The sequence below is a fragment of the Chiloscyllium plagiosum genome, unplaced genomic scaffold (genome assembly GCF_037043375.1).
Source record: "Chiloscyllium plagiosum isolate Xiang-an unplaced genomic scaffold, Cpla_swu_hap1 HiC_scaffold_17, whole genome shotgun sequence".
Lineage (NCBI taxonomy): Eukaryota > Metazoa > Chordata > Chondrichthyes > Orectolobiformes > Hemiscylliidae > Chiloscyllium > Chiloscyllium plagiosum.
In genome coordinates, this window is record NW_028270155.1 from 27,609,060 (window position 1) to 27,622,994 (window position 13,935).

At 40.5% G+C, this 13,935-nt stretch overlaps 1 long non-coding RNA gene across 2 annotated transcripts in view; it reads left to right on the forward strand.

Annotated features, from left to right (window-relative positions):
• LOC148147298 (uncharacterized) overlaps positions 1 to 13,935 on the forward strand; it is a 90,362-nt gene that overhangs the window by 24,697 nt on the left and 51,730 nt on the right. Inside the window, exon 1 of one of the 2 annotated variants that reach the window (XR_015759865.1) lies at positions 12,218 to 12,334. The exons of the other annotated variant lie outside the window; for it this stretch is intronic. This is a non-coding gene — a long non-coding RNA (uncharacterized LOC148147298). Of the gene's footprint in view, positions 1 to 12,217; positions 12,335 to 13,935 lie in introns of those variants that run through there. 2 annotated transcript variants of the gene reach the window in all.

Consider the following 13,935-nt stretch of genomic DNA (forward strand, 5'->3'; position numbering starts at 1 on the left):
AAGATTGAACTATGAATGCAAACATTGTGCTCATATTTATTGGGCTGCACCTAATTACCCTGTTAGGTCTGTTCCAGGAGTGAAAATCTTTGAAGGACATACTCCTGAAATTATATTGAAGCTGAATTTATACTGGCACTTCCTCATTTGTCCTGGATTTTGCAGTCAAAGGAATGGTTCTTGCTGTTCATCATTTTTATAGCTACCCAAAAAAGTTTTGCCTGCTGCTGAGCACCAACTTAAATGTTTAGAAATCCTTCCTGACAAGTTGTCCTCGACAGTAGCTTTGGGACATCTGTGAGCAGGACAATCAATGTATTTTCTTTCATTTAGTTTCTGATTGGATGTAGGCATTGACAGAAACATCAGCATTTGTTGCCTAACCATAGTTTCCCTTGAACTAGATGGCTTGCGAGACCTTTGCAAAGTGCAGTTAAGAGTCAACCATACTACTGCATGTCTGAATGCTAGCCAAACACTACGTACTGCTAAGACAGGAGTTATACTGCACACTCTGCAAACACCAAATCATTTTGAGACAGCTTCTCAAAATTTTAAGATTGTCCCAGAAGGAACAAATAGTAAAAAGGTCAAACTGTCTCACCCTCTTGTATAATTCAAAATGATGGCGTAGTGTGACCAGTAATTCATTTCCCAGTATTATTGCTTTTTGTACTGTTTCTTTCCTCAGAGCTGATAGGATTTTAACCAATATAATAGCCTGGGCCTCTGCATTATTATTTCAATGACATTACCACAACATTGCCTTCTTACCTTTCAACTAATCAGATTAACAATCCTCACTGAGATCCACAGGACAGAAGTAGGATTCCTGGCCATAGGTGGAACCAGAAGCAGGAACATCCAAACATTAGCATCAGAGAAAGTAGAGTGAAGGTTTACCAGAAGCCTTCCATCTCTGGACCACTTTCATTCTGGCAGAGTGATGTCAGCAATTGCAAAGTAGTGGTAGCCTGTTAACCTAGTCAAATATTCAATTAGGCTACTCAGCAAGTGCTGAGCAGAACTTTCATGTTCACTGGAGGTTCTCCAAGACCAGGGAGAAACACAGCCAGGGCAGGGAGAGGGTGCCCTCTATTTGTTCAGCAGCTCAAGAACCCAATTGGTCATCCTATTCAATTTATGTCAATTCCAATCCAGAGTTTGTCAAGGAGGCCACACTGTAGATAGAAGCAGGGCAACCTGATGAGTAATTTTGAATTGCAGACTTGTCTGCATATGCACGCGGTTCAGAAGCTGCTGTCTGACTTACTCCATTCATAGCTTGTTGTCATTTTAACCCAAAAGCCAGGCATTGATACCAGGCAGTTCCAGATGGAAATTAACACAAGAGTGGCCTCGTTACTCAGACTAGCCCTGGAAAGCTTTCCTGGAAGCCATCTAAAAATGATTTGGTGTTTGCAGAGTGTGCAGTGTAACTCCTGTCTTAGCAGCATGTAGTGGGACACAGCTGTATTCCCTATCCTCATGACAATCACTCAGCACTTGTCTGAGATTAACCAACTGCCTGCCAATAGGAACACCTATTTCAACAATAGGCAAGGGTCTTTTTAAAGCTACATAGGTCATTGGTTTTGTTGGTATCTAGAACTAGGGGGCAGAGTCTAAATATTAGGGCCAAGCCATTCAGCAGTGATGTGAGGAAGCACTTCTGCACATAAACAGTGGGAGAGGCTTAGAACACTTGTCCACAAATGATAGTTGATGCGAGATCAGTTGTTAATTTTAAATCTGAGTTTTGATAAGTAAAGGTATTAAGGGATATGGGTAAAGGCAGGTAAGTGGAATTAGGCCATAGATCAGCCATGATCCCATTGAATGGTGGAACAGGCTTGAGGGGTTGAATGGCTGGGTATCATTGAAATGGCTCTCAGCCTCAAAAGGGAAGGACATACTTTTAACCAAGAAACTGGTGGTTGTACAATGCTGGGTGAGTTTTTTATTATTATTTACTCATGGAACATGGGCATCACTGACTGGACAGAATCAATTGCCTGTCTCTAGCTGTCCTTCAGAAGCTGCCTTCTTGAGCCCATGTGCTGTAAGTTGACTCACAATGCCCTGAGGGAGGAATTCCAGGATTTTGACCCAGCTCCGATGAAGGAATGATGATATATTTCCAAGTGAAGATGGCGAGTGGCTTGGAGAGGAGCCAGCAGATGGTGATGTACCCATGCATTGAAGATTTGAGAATAAGATTAGGGATGACTTGCTCCAGTCACACAGGGACTTGGTGAGGCCACACTTTGAGTATTGTGTGCAGTTTTGGTCTCCTAGTCTGAGGAAGGACATCGTTACTACTGAGGGAGTTCAGTGAAGGTTCACCAGACTGATTCCTGGGATGGCAGGACTGACCTGGATTGACTGGACTTGTATTCACTGGAATTTAGAAGAATGGTGGGAGGGGAGGGGGGGGGGGGCGGAATCTCTTTGAAATGTATACAATCCTGATGGGACTGGACAGGCTAGATGTGGGAAGAATGCTCCCAATGTTGGGGAAGTCCAGAACTGGAGGTCACAGTCTAAAGATAAGGGATAGGCTATTCAGGATCTGAAGGAAGGATTTCTTCACACAGAATTGTGTCCCTGTGGAATTCTCTCCCACAGGGTCAGTTCATTACATATATTCAAGAGGGAACTGAATGAGGCCCTGGAGACTAAAGGGATCAAAGGGCATGAGAGAAAGTGGGAGTGGGATACTGAACTTGAATGATTGTATTGAATAGTGATGCAGGCTCTAAGGGCTGAAAGGCCTACTCCTGCACCTATGTTTCCATATTAAACAGTAACTGTTTAATAAAACTTATTAGGAGACAAATCAAGAAGAATCTTTCCAATGACCTGTCCATGTTAGGTATCAAGCAAAAGGTGAAATGATCTGCAATGGGCTGTTGAGGAAAATTAAGTGCTTAGATCAGCACCGACAACTTGAAGAACATAGGAGATATCCCCTGGCATCATTTGCATAACAATGACATGGAACAATTGTTCAAACAGATGCCCTCTTTTGGGCAGAAAGCCTTACAATTATATTTGCTCCATCTTGGATCAAATGCACATTCCTGTATTTTATATCTGATGAAGTTCTGAGTTCTGAGGAAGGGTCACAGGACCTGAAACATTAACTCTGATTTCTCTCCACAGACACTGCCAGACCTGCTGAGATTTTCCCAGTAATTTCTGTTTTCATTTCCAATTTTACAACCGATTTGGCCCAGTTTCTTGGTGCACATGTGTTCTCCAGAATAGGAACAATGTCTCAGACATTGTCCAAGGTATAAAACCCTTCATAGTGAGCCTTTCATAGGGTACTGGACATGTCTTGACTATAGTAATCTGAAAGAGTTGTGTTACTGCCACAAGCAACAAGATGCTTTTGATAAGTGTGTGGTAGGTTGTGTTCAACTGGACTGAGGAGAATTCTCAAATGTTACCAAGGTGCAAACAGACCAGCCAATTCCTATGAATGTTTATCATTCCTGGCTGAGGCCAGAGCCTAAGCCAATCCCTAAAAGAGCATTACAACCCATCAGACATGGCAGCCTCTTCTTCTGAAACTGGTGAAGGATGAAGTAATGCTAAACACTCAGAGACACAGAAGAATTAAAGTAATTGGTGTAAGATTGCACTAAGTCAAGTATGTATTTAACAATACCTGGGGCCAGTTGTACCACAGGCATCTTTATCATTGGAGTATGCAAATCATGTTGAAAGAAATAAAAATATAATTTAAACATTCATCAATAATTTTGTTTTAAAATGTTACTTGATATCATCATGATTTTCACAAATTCAACAATGTCTGGTCAGAAAACTAGCCAGACATGACCGAAAGTTTTAAAACGAAAGTAATGCAGCACCAATAATGGAAATTCAATCCACACCATGTAATGTTAAGTTAGTCAAGAAGAGCAATGGAGTAGGTTAACTGATTATAACCTAAGCTGCCAATATATCAAAACTCAAACACTTTTTAACACAGCACAGTGTCGCCTAAAGTAGTGGTTCTGAATGAGTTACGTAGGCTGCACCCATTCTACTGATCTTGTACACAGTCTGTGGGTGGAGATGAGGAGTTCTACTCTACCTTTCAAAGAGAGCCAATGTATCTTTACCGGCTCCCTAAGGTCCTAGTAATTATGTCTGACAGAATATAGTTTATCATGCAATAAATGTTGTCTTTTCAGAACCGTGCCCTCTTTAGATACTTTATAAGTGTTGTATCTACTGCTATTAGTCATTAGGTACGCCCAAGTCAAAGCAAAGACAAAAGAGGAATCGTCACAAATATCTCTCTCAAATAACCCTCGCCCAATGCCACATGTTGATGGAGGTAGCAAATACTGTAAAGTGCCAGCTGTTGCCATCTGGGAAATTATGAAATATACAAAACCACAATTAGCAGCATTGTAATTCAAGAGTCCATAAATATGTGAGAGTTTTTGGAATGATGATGACTCCATTCCCTTTGGAGTCATTATCATTAAAACAGTTGATCTTTAATAATTATTTGGTTCATTTAACAGCATTTTGAAGCCTAACAACAGTTAATATGCATACATAATCACACAGAATTCAAAAATCGTTTATAATTCTAAACTTTGGCAATGCCACAAATACAGTGACAGAAATTGTCAAATAGATCTCATTAATACAGTCAAAGCAGGAAACATCCACCTTATCTCATAAAACAGCTGGAACTACTATTGAAGGAAACAAACTTTTGCATAAGGCAGAGGTCAGGCACCTAATCCAGAAGGTTCCTTTCGAAGAAAATAAGAAGTCTTTCCTTAACAGCTGGTATGTTACGTATAACTGAGTTAAGCATCAAACACTAAATTGGCACACCCAAATTCAGATCTCAACACCTCATTTAAGATTTTCTTGTCTCAAGTTTGTACTCAACTAAGACTCCTGATGGTTTGCAGTCCCTCTCTGTAATGTACCTGGCTTTGACAGGCTTCAGCTCCATCTTTTCAATTATCTGATCAGTTAATAATGACAGACACTAATGTCTGTGATACAGGCTGATTTTTCTCCTTAAGTGCAAGAACCTAGATTGAAATGCTGATATGTTTAACGAAAAGGTGTTAGGAATATTAAATAATTCAGGGCAAAACAGTCAATGCTGTTTTGTCTTTTTGGTTTACTGATACAAGATAACTTTTTAGTACAGCTCAACTGAAGTTCCCTATTAAGCTCTTCACAGAGTTGTTTAACTGCCTGCTTATCAAGCAAAAATCTCCTAATCATTGTATTGTCTCCGTCCAATGGAACAGCTTCTCTCAAAGGGTTATCCTGTGCACAGCCAGCTTTCATTGTTCTAGGGCAATGCAAACCCTTCTCAAAACCAGGGTTGCACTGCATGCTTTTACTGACAGTGAAACAATTTGTTGTTCAAAGGCCTGTAGAAAATTATAACTCATTTGCATGAAGCTGTCCCACTGTTGGAGGAAAGAATACAAGAAAGCAAAAATGGTATAAAAATTTGGTTAATTTGTACACACAGGTCATTCAGGGGTTTTGGTTGTGTTTTTTATAATACTCACTGTAAGTCATTTTTATAATAGTTATTGCAAAACAGGGTAGTAGTATAAACATTTTGTAAGTGATTAATCAATGTGCCAATTTTGTCTCCCTGCCCATCTGTGATCTGAGATTGTCAGCAGTTTTGTTTAAAAATTTGTTCTTAAGGTATACTTGAATATTTATTGTCAAGTCCCAGTAACATAAAACTAGATTAACATGGAGGCCATTACCAGGTAGATTCCCAAAGATTTATTCATGCACTGGTTGAGATTTTGTAATTAGTTTGCTAGCAAAAATGATAATCTTCTGAAGTTATCCACAATTTTGGCAATGTTTCACAGTGGGTTTGAATGACCTCTTGGTTGCTATCAGAAGTCCCCTGTAATAAGTACCAGCTTCCACTTTTAAATGGCAATGCTAAGGATCCATTGTACATAATTAACCATAGGTCTCCTCTGCCTTATAGAGGGAGAGAGAGACAAACAATTGGTTATGTATAGCTTAAGGTACCGATACCACAAGAATGGGATAAAGTGAGGAGGCAGGTCTCCATGAGCTACCACAACCAGAACAGAGACTGAGCCCATGCTGTTGGTTTTACTCTACATCATATTCTAGTCATCAAGCCAAGTGATCTAACTGAGCCCCGTTTTTAAATGGAAATATAGTGAGAAGCTTTCTTTTTAATGTTACATGTTCATGTCCACATTGCATAATATTCTAGAAAAACATCTGGTCATTGTCAAACCACAATTTTTTTAATCCAAAATCTGGACAGTTAAAACCATCAACTAAAAACCAATGGAATTTCAAAAATCTTCCTACTTGCTGAAGCAATGATCAATAGAAACCCTAAATCCATCACGAGTTTATGATGTGAGCCACTTCATGGGGTATTCAATCGAGGCAAAATGTTTCCTCATGCACATGGTCAGAAAGTCAACGGTTGAGATGCCCTGAGTCACTTTCCTGCACCACCTAGTGGTTGATTACAGAGCAACATTGCCAGCCACCTGCTAGATATCTTAAAGTAATCCAGTTCCGAACAAGTCATTTTAGATTCAGAACATTAATTCTGTTTCTCTCTCCACAGATGCTGCCAGGCCTGTTATGTTTCTCCAGTATTTTTTTATTTTGTTTCAGATATCTCAGAGTACAATGTGTAGGGTAAGGAGATAAACCATTTGAAAAGATAAATGCAGAGTGTTCATCACAGGCAACAATGATGACACTTAAAAAATAATTTATTATCTGTGAAGTATTTTGAGATTTCTTCAAGATGCATAATTCACTATAGAAATGTAAATTCTATTCTAACAATAATTTATCTATGAAAGTTGTCCTGCAAATCAGAGTGACTGAACAGCTGATGTTGTTTTGTTAGTTTTTACGGGTAAAACATTGAGGCCTACATTTTGGATGAGCGCGCACTCTGTTACATCACAACTTGGTCCAAAGTAAATTGTCTACATCACTTTTCTTCTCAGTCATTAACTTACACCTGGGCATGTCTCCATGAGCCCTAGCACAACCAGCCCAGTATCTATGTTAAGTGGAACACTTCATGATTGAATTAATACAATGGTTGTCAGCAGCTGTTTAACTCGAGGAGATATCACAGTTAAACCATCTCTCACCTTAGTCTAACATGCCTATCCGATGCTTCACAGCTTGTATAGCTGAATGGTCTCACAGCAGCTGATCCATCCTACTTTGTACTAGCATCTACACAAAACAGAGACCTGTCCATACTCATGCCTCATGGATCTTCTAAAGTCATCAGAGAAGAGACAATTCTATTCCTTAGTCTGTGCTCAATTTGAAACCAATTGCTGCCAACCAATTCACTGCACCACCCAGTTCCCATAGTCTTCAGATTTAACTGAACCAATTTGATTCAGCTTAGATGGTGCAGTAGAAACATCAACCTGACCAGTAGAGTAATTTTCTATTTGTGTAGTTACAAAATTATCATAAATCACTACCTTACCCAGCATTCCAGTAGGTATTTGGTAATGACTGTATTATCTTTGTTTCAATTTGGCAAGGAAAAGAAAATGATCAAAGTGGGAAGAACAATAGTCTATTTGTATTTTCTACACAGACGTTAGTATCAGCACACTTTGCTATCAAAGCATCCATTTCATGGTGCTTGGCCAATTACCTGATGCATGACCCTTAAAAACTACAGGAGAGGAGAGTGTCATCATGAAATGTGTACATATTGTACAACTCATTGAAGTACCATGGTTACATGTTCATACCTTATGTGAAATATGGTATTGAAGTAGCTGATTTTTGACAAAGGCTGATAGGAAAATAGACACTGACTTTAGAACAACTTAAAGGGATCAAAAACGATAAGTACAGACAGGAGAATAAGTTTATTTGAGTTAATAGATATTTGCTGAAGTAATATTTACTTTACCAGCATTTTCTTACCAAGTGTAATTGCTTTAACAATCCAGCAGAAATTAACTGGGCATCACAGGTTGCTGAAACATGGATTCAATTGGTGTTTAGTACATTTTAAGCAAACATTTTTCCAGATAGAAGTTAGTTTTTTCCAACTGCTAGTCTACAATTTGAAATTGTTGCAAAAAGGCTTAATCAAAATAAAACTTTCGGTGTTGGGGAGGAAACGGAAAAGTGTAGTCAAAATTACATTTCCAGTCACAGTTTCTCCTTGTTTTGTTAGGTGAATCTTCTTTCTCGTGCACTGCTAGTGTGGATTTAGTCATGCCAAAAATGGCTCAGACTTCAAAGTAATGTTTGTTGGTCAAGACGTTATTAATATGCTGATCATGGACACACATGAAGGAAAGTCTGCTTGATGCAAAAAACCGTGTTATTGTTAAATATGTTCAATGATTTATATCTCTGAGCTTAATGGCATATTTAGAACAGTTAGTGGAAAGCTGGGTCCTTTCTGTTTGATTTTCTCACCACCAGTCAGTAATTATCATGTTCTTGCACTATCTATGGAATGCTTGAAAGGTCAAATGTCAATAGAATCCAGCTTTAGAAGGAAATAAAGCAAGCACTGTTATAGATACATCGTTGCTGACTGTATTCCGACAAGCCAAAATTAACACAGAGACACACAAAAAGAAAAACTACATGCATGTTGTGGCCTGTATAAAACGTAGCTCAAGTAAAAAGAGCCTACTGTGTAACTTGATGATAAGGCAGAGCTGATTATATTTAAAAAGTACAGTACAGTTCACATACGAAACCGAGTCCTTCTTGAGCATTCCAATCTCACTTGCACAAGCTATTTGAAGGAGTGGCGAGGAATTTATAAAGCATAACAGAAAACAAGGTTGTTATTTTCCCATAACTGTGAAAATCATAACTCAAGAGTTACTTTAAAAAAAGCCCTGAGAACTTGAGACAATCACATTGACATTTGACATCAGCGGGCAGAGGCAGAGGAAAGGAAAGCTTTAGGCTGACTGTCAGTGACCCGGAGTCCCGTACGGCTCACCCCAGCTCCCCAACATGTGTTTCTCATTTCCTTGCTTATAGCAAGCCTGGGCTAATGATATGTGGCTTGGCAGGAGGCCCACGCTGGCACGCTGCCTGGCTTGTTTCTCATTGTTCAGTCTACTTACTGAAGCTCTCTTTAGGGCTGCTTTATAGAATAGTAAACATTTAAGATGCTTTGTGTATCTGCATGTATGCATCTCGTTGTGAATGGGTCCAACACACCCAGACAATAAGGCATGAAAAGACTGCCTGTGGGTGATAGTTAATTCTAAACACAAGGCTGTGCAAATTAAAACAAATCTCCCATTAGTGCTCGCCACTATAAACATTGTGCTGTGCAGATATTCTGAAAGATGGTGGCATGGGAAAGTTTTGCCCAGTGTTTTTGATCCATCATAGAAGACAGCTCCTTATAAAGCATGGGAAGAAGCAACTGACACTAGGAAGAAGGATGCTGGGGCATTTAATTTGGCAAGTTCCTAAAGGGATTATGGTAGATTTAGAACCGTCATAACACAGCCTCTGCAGTCTATTACTTTTTTTTGCTATTTGTCTGGCATGCTTTTATCAAATGTTTCTTATTCAGTTCCTGCTGTAAACTTTACAGCTATGTGATCTTACTGCATTCAGGCTAAATCAAGATGGTCCATATGCCAAATAATGCAGACATTTTCACCCGAGGGGGTGGGGGATGGGCTCGAGAGCCTTCAGGTACAAATGCAAAATTGAAAAAGTTCTTTCCCGTACAGTAGATGAGGGCATCACTGTCCTATTAATAATTTGTTGGTCTCTGTTCCATGAGATAAGTCAATTTAAGGTTGACACACAGACATGGGTCATGATTCATCGTCCCCTATACAGCAGCTGTTGAAATGAACTCACAACATCCACAAAATGCACTGATTTAGCTTTAAGTTCATTGGTGGTATACATTGCCAGTAGTGTATAGCCATAAAAATTCTTGGCTTATATCATGTACTGGTGTGTTACAACACACTTTAGAAGAAAAATCAGATTGCTTTATTGTTTGAGCTTGGCTTTTCTGGTTTGTCATCACTTCAATCCCTCCAGAGTTTTTTTTTCATTTTATTAAAAGAACAGCCCTGAAGTGACGCTGTGGGATTCTAGCATACAAATGCTTAATGCATTTGTCTGATATGCCTCGCTCAGCTAACTTAACAGAAATGACAACGCATTTTTTTTAAATAGTTCAACGCCTCCACTGAAATACCAGAGAGAAATCTTAAGTGAATGTGTTGAGTATTTGTACACAAGTGTTCCTTGCCAACATTTCAAGGCCTTGGATACTTGATCAAGAAATAAATAAGTGATGCACGCTAATGGTTACCTGCCAAACAATTGTATGAATAATGCATGTCTATATCATGACTTTGATTACGGATTGTTGGTTTTACCACATATCTGGGACAATTTGTAAATTGTCATACTATCCAACAATTTACACTCCGAAGCTTCATCTACTTCTTCATTGAGTCATTAATAATGAGGACATAAAAAAAAGTATATCTTGCACCAGTCTCCTGTATCACCATGTGCAAGTCTTTTCTTAAAGCAGTTTCCCACAGGTTCACCCACTGCAGGCCAACCACAGCAGTGTGCAGCACAATCTCATTGCATCCCAGCTACATGAGGGGCTCTACGCAAACCAATGCTGGACTGAGCAAGACCAACTATCACCTTGTCAGTTTCATGTTCTTCTGTTGTGGAGATCTGGAGACAACAACACAAATACAATGGTGTCGACTACACCATTGACCGAAAACTGAATTGGATCAACCATAAAAATATTATGGCTACAAAAGCAGACCAGGGGTGAGAATTCTGTGGCGAGTAACGCACCTCCTGTTTCCTCAAAACCTTTCTACAATTTACAAAGCACAAGTCAGGAGTGTGATGGAATACTCTGCACTTCCAAGGATAAGTGCAGCTCCAACTATACTCAAGAAGCTTGACACCATTGTTGTGGTTCTGTTCGCCGAGCTGGAAGTTTTTGTTGCAAACGTTTTGTCCCCTGTCTAGGTGACATCCTCAGTACTTGGGAGCCTCCTGTGAAGCGCTTCTGTGGTGTTTCCTCCGGCATTTATAGTGGCCTGTCCCTGCCGCTTCCGGTTGTCAGTTTCAGCTGTCCGCTGTAGTGGCCGGTATATTGGGTCCAGGTCGATGTGTTTGTTGATGGAGTTTGTGGATGAGTGCCATGCTTCTAGGAATTCCCTGGCTGTTCTTTGTTTGGCTTGCCCTATAATGGTAGTGTTGTCCCAGTCGAATTCATGTTGCTTGTCGTCTGCGTGTGTGGCTACTAGGGATAGCTGGTCGTGTCGTTTCGTGGCTAGTTGGTGTTCATGGATGCGGATCGTTAGCTGTCTTCCTGTTTGTCCTATATAGTGTTTTGTGCAGTCCTTGCATGGGATTTTGTACACTACATTAGTTTTGCTCATGCTGGGTATTGGGTCCTTCGTTCTGGTGAGTTGTGACCAGCTATCCCTAGTAGCCACACACACAGACGACAAGCAACATGAATTCGACTGGGACAACGCTACCATTATAGGGCAAGCCAAACAAAGAACAGCCAGGGAATTCCTAGAAGCATGGCACTCATCCACAAACTCCATCAACAAACACATCGACCTGGACCCAATATATCGGTCACTACAGCGGACAGCTGAAACTGACAACTGGAAGCGGCAGGGACAGGCCACTATAAATGCCGGAGGAAACACCACAGAAGCGCTTCACAGGAGGTGCCCAAGCACTGAGGATGTCACCTAGACAGGGGATGAAACGTTTGCAACAAAAACTTCCAGCTCGGCGAACAGAACCACAGCAACGAGCATCTTCTCACAAACCTTGACATCATCTAGTACAAAGCAGCTTACTTGATCAGCATCCCAAGCCTTGTCACAGTGGTAAAATATGGACTATCGATTTTCAACTTCCATCATCTGATTTTAATGTCTGGGATCTTCCTGGAATAGAATGGTTTCATGAAAGGAGAAAACACTGACTTCTGCTGTCCACACCAGTCACTTGACCAGATTGACTTCAACTCATGAAACTAATGTGAGATAAACAAATAAAAAAATAAGTGTTGTCGTCGCCGGATCCAAAATTAAACCGGAAAGCATGAGAGAATTTAACTAATCTGGTAACATTTGTGTCGAAAGAAGTAAAATTAATGTTTGGAGTTTGATATGACTTTTCTTCAGAACTGAAGAGAGCTGGAAAATGATTTTTTTTTCATGTCGGCAATGGAGAGGGGGGAGGATCGATGGAGGAGGTAAGGTTCCCAGAACAAAAGTCGAAAGAAAATCTAATGATAGTAGAGGAGATATATTGGTTCAAAATAGGTGCTAATAGTAGGTTTGAACAGCAGAAAATAGATCAGCTCTGCTGAGAGCAAACCCATGTAGGTGAATCAACAATGGAGGGGCATGTAAACAAAATAGAGGAGTGTTCGTGTTCTGAAGTTCTTGAATTCCATGTTGAACCCTGTTGAACTGTAAAGTGCCTGAAGGAAATGTGAAGTGATATTCCTTCAATTTGTGCACTGCAGCAAGCCTTGGGTAGATATGTTAGAACATAAGAACTACAAGCAGGAGTTGGCATTCAGCCCTTCGAGCCTATTTCCAGCATTTAAGACATGAGTAATATCCCAACAATTAAAGGGAATCAGGGGGCTGAGTTGAGTATGGTTGCCATTACAAAAGAGAAAGTGCTAGAAAAACTAAAAGGTCATAAAATTGATAAATCCCCTGGCCCCAATGGGCTACATCCTAGAGTTCTGAGGGAGGTGGCTGAGGAAATGGCGGAGGCGTTGGTTGAGATCTTTCAAAAGTCACTGGAGTCAGGGAAAGTCTTGGATGATTGGAAGATCGCTGTTGTAACCCCCTTGTTCAAGAAAGAATCAAGACAAAAGATGGAAAATTATAGGCCAATTAGCCTAACCTCGGTTGTTGGTAAAATTCTAGAATCCATCATTAAGGATGAGGTTTCTAAATTCTTGGAAGAGCAGGGTCGGATTAGAACAAGTCAACATGGATTTAGTAAGGGGAGGTCGTGCCTGACAAACCTGTTGGAGTTCTTTGAAGAGGTGACAAGTAGGTTAGACCGGGGAAACCCAGTGAATGTGGTCTAATTAGACTTCCAAAAGGCCTTTGATAAGGTGCCACACGGGAGGCTGCTGAGCAAGGTGAGGGCCCATGGTGTTTGAGGTGAGCCACTGGTATGGATTGAGGATTGGCTGTCTGACAGAAGGCAGAGAGTTGGGATAAAAGGTTCTTTTTCGGAATGGCAGCTGGTGACAAGAGGTGTCCCACAGGGTTCAGTGTTGGGGCCGCAGCTGTTCACATTATATATTAATGATCTGGTTGAAGGGACTGGAGGCATTTTAGCGAAGTTTGCCAATGATACAAAGTTAGGTGGACAGGCAAGTAGTACTGAGGAAGTGGGGAGGCTGCAGAAGGATCTAGACAGTTTGGAAGAATGGTCCAGGAAATGGCTGATGGAATTCAACGTGAGCAAATGCGAGGTCTTGCACTTTGGAAAAAGGAATACAAGCATGGACTACTTTATAAACGGTGAAAAAATTCGTAAAGCCAAAGTACAGAGGGATCTGGGAGTGCTAGTTGAGGATTCTCTAAAGGTAAACATGCAGGTTGAGTCCATGATTGAGAAAGAGAATGCGATGTTGTCATTTATCTCAAGAGGGTTAGAATATAAAAGCACCGTTGTGCTACTGAGACTTTATAAAGCTCTGGTTAGGCCCCATTTGGAGTACTGTGTCCAGTTTTGGTCCCCACACCTCAGGAAGGACATACTGGCACTGGAGAGTGTCCAGTGGAGATTCACACGGATGATCCCTGGAATGGTAGGTCTAAC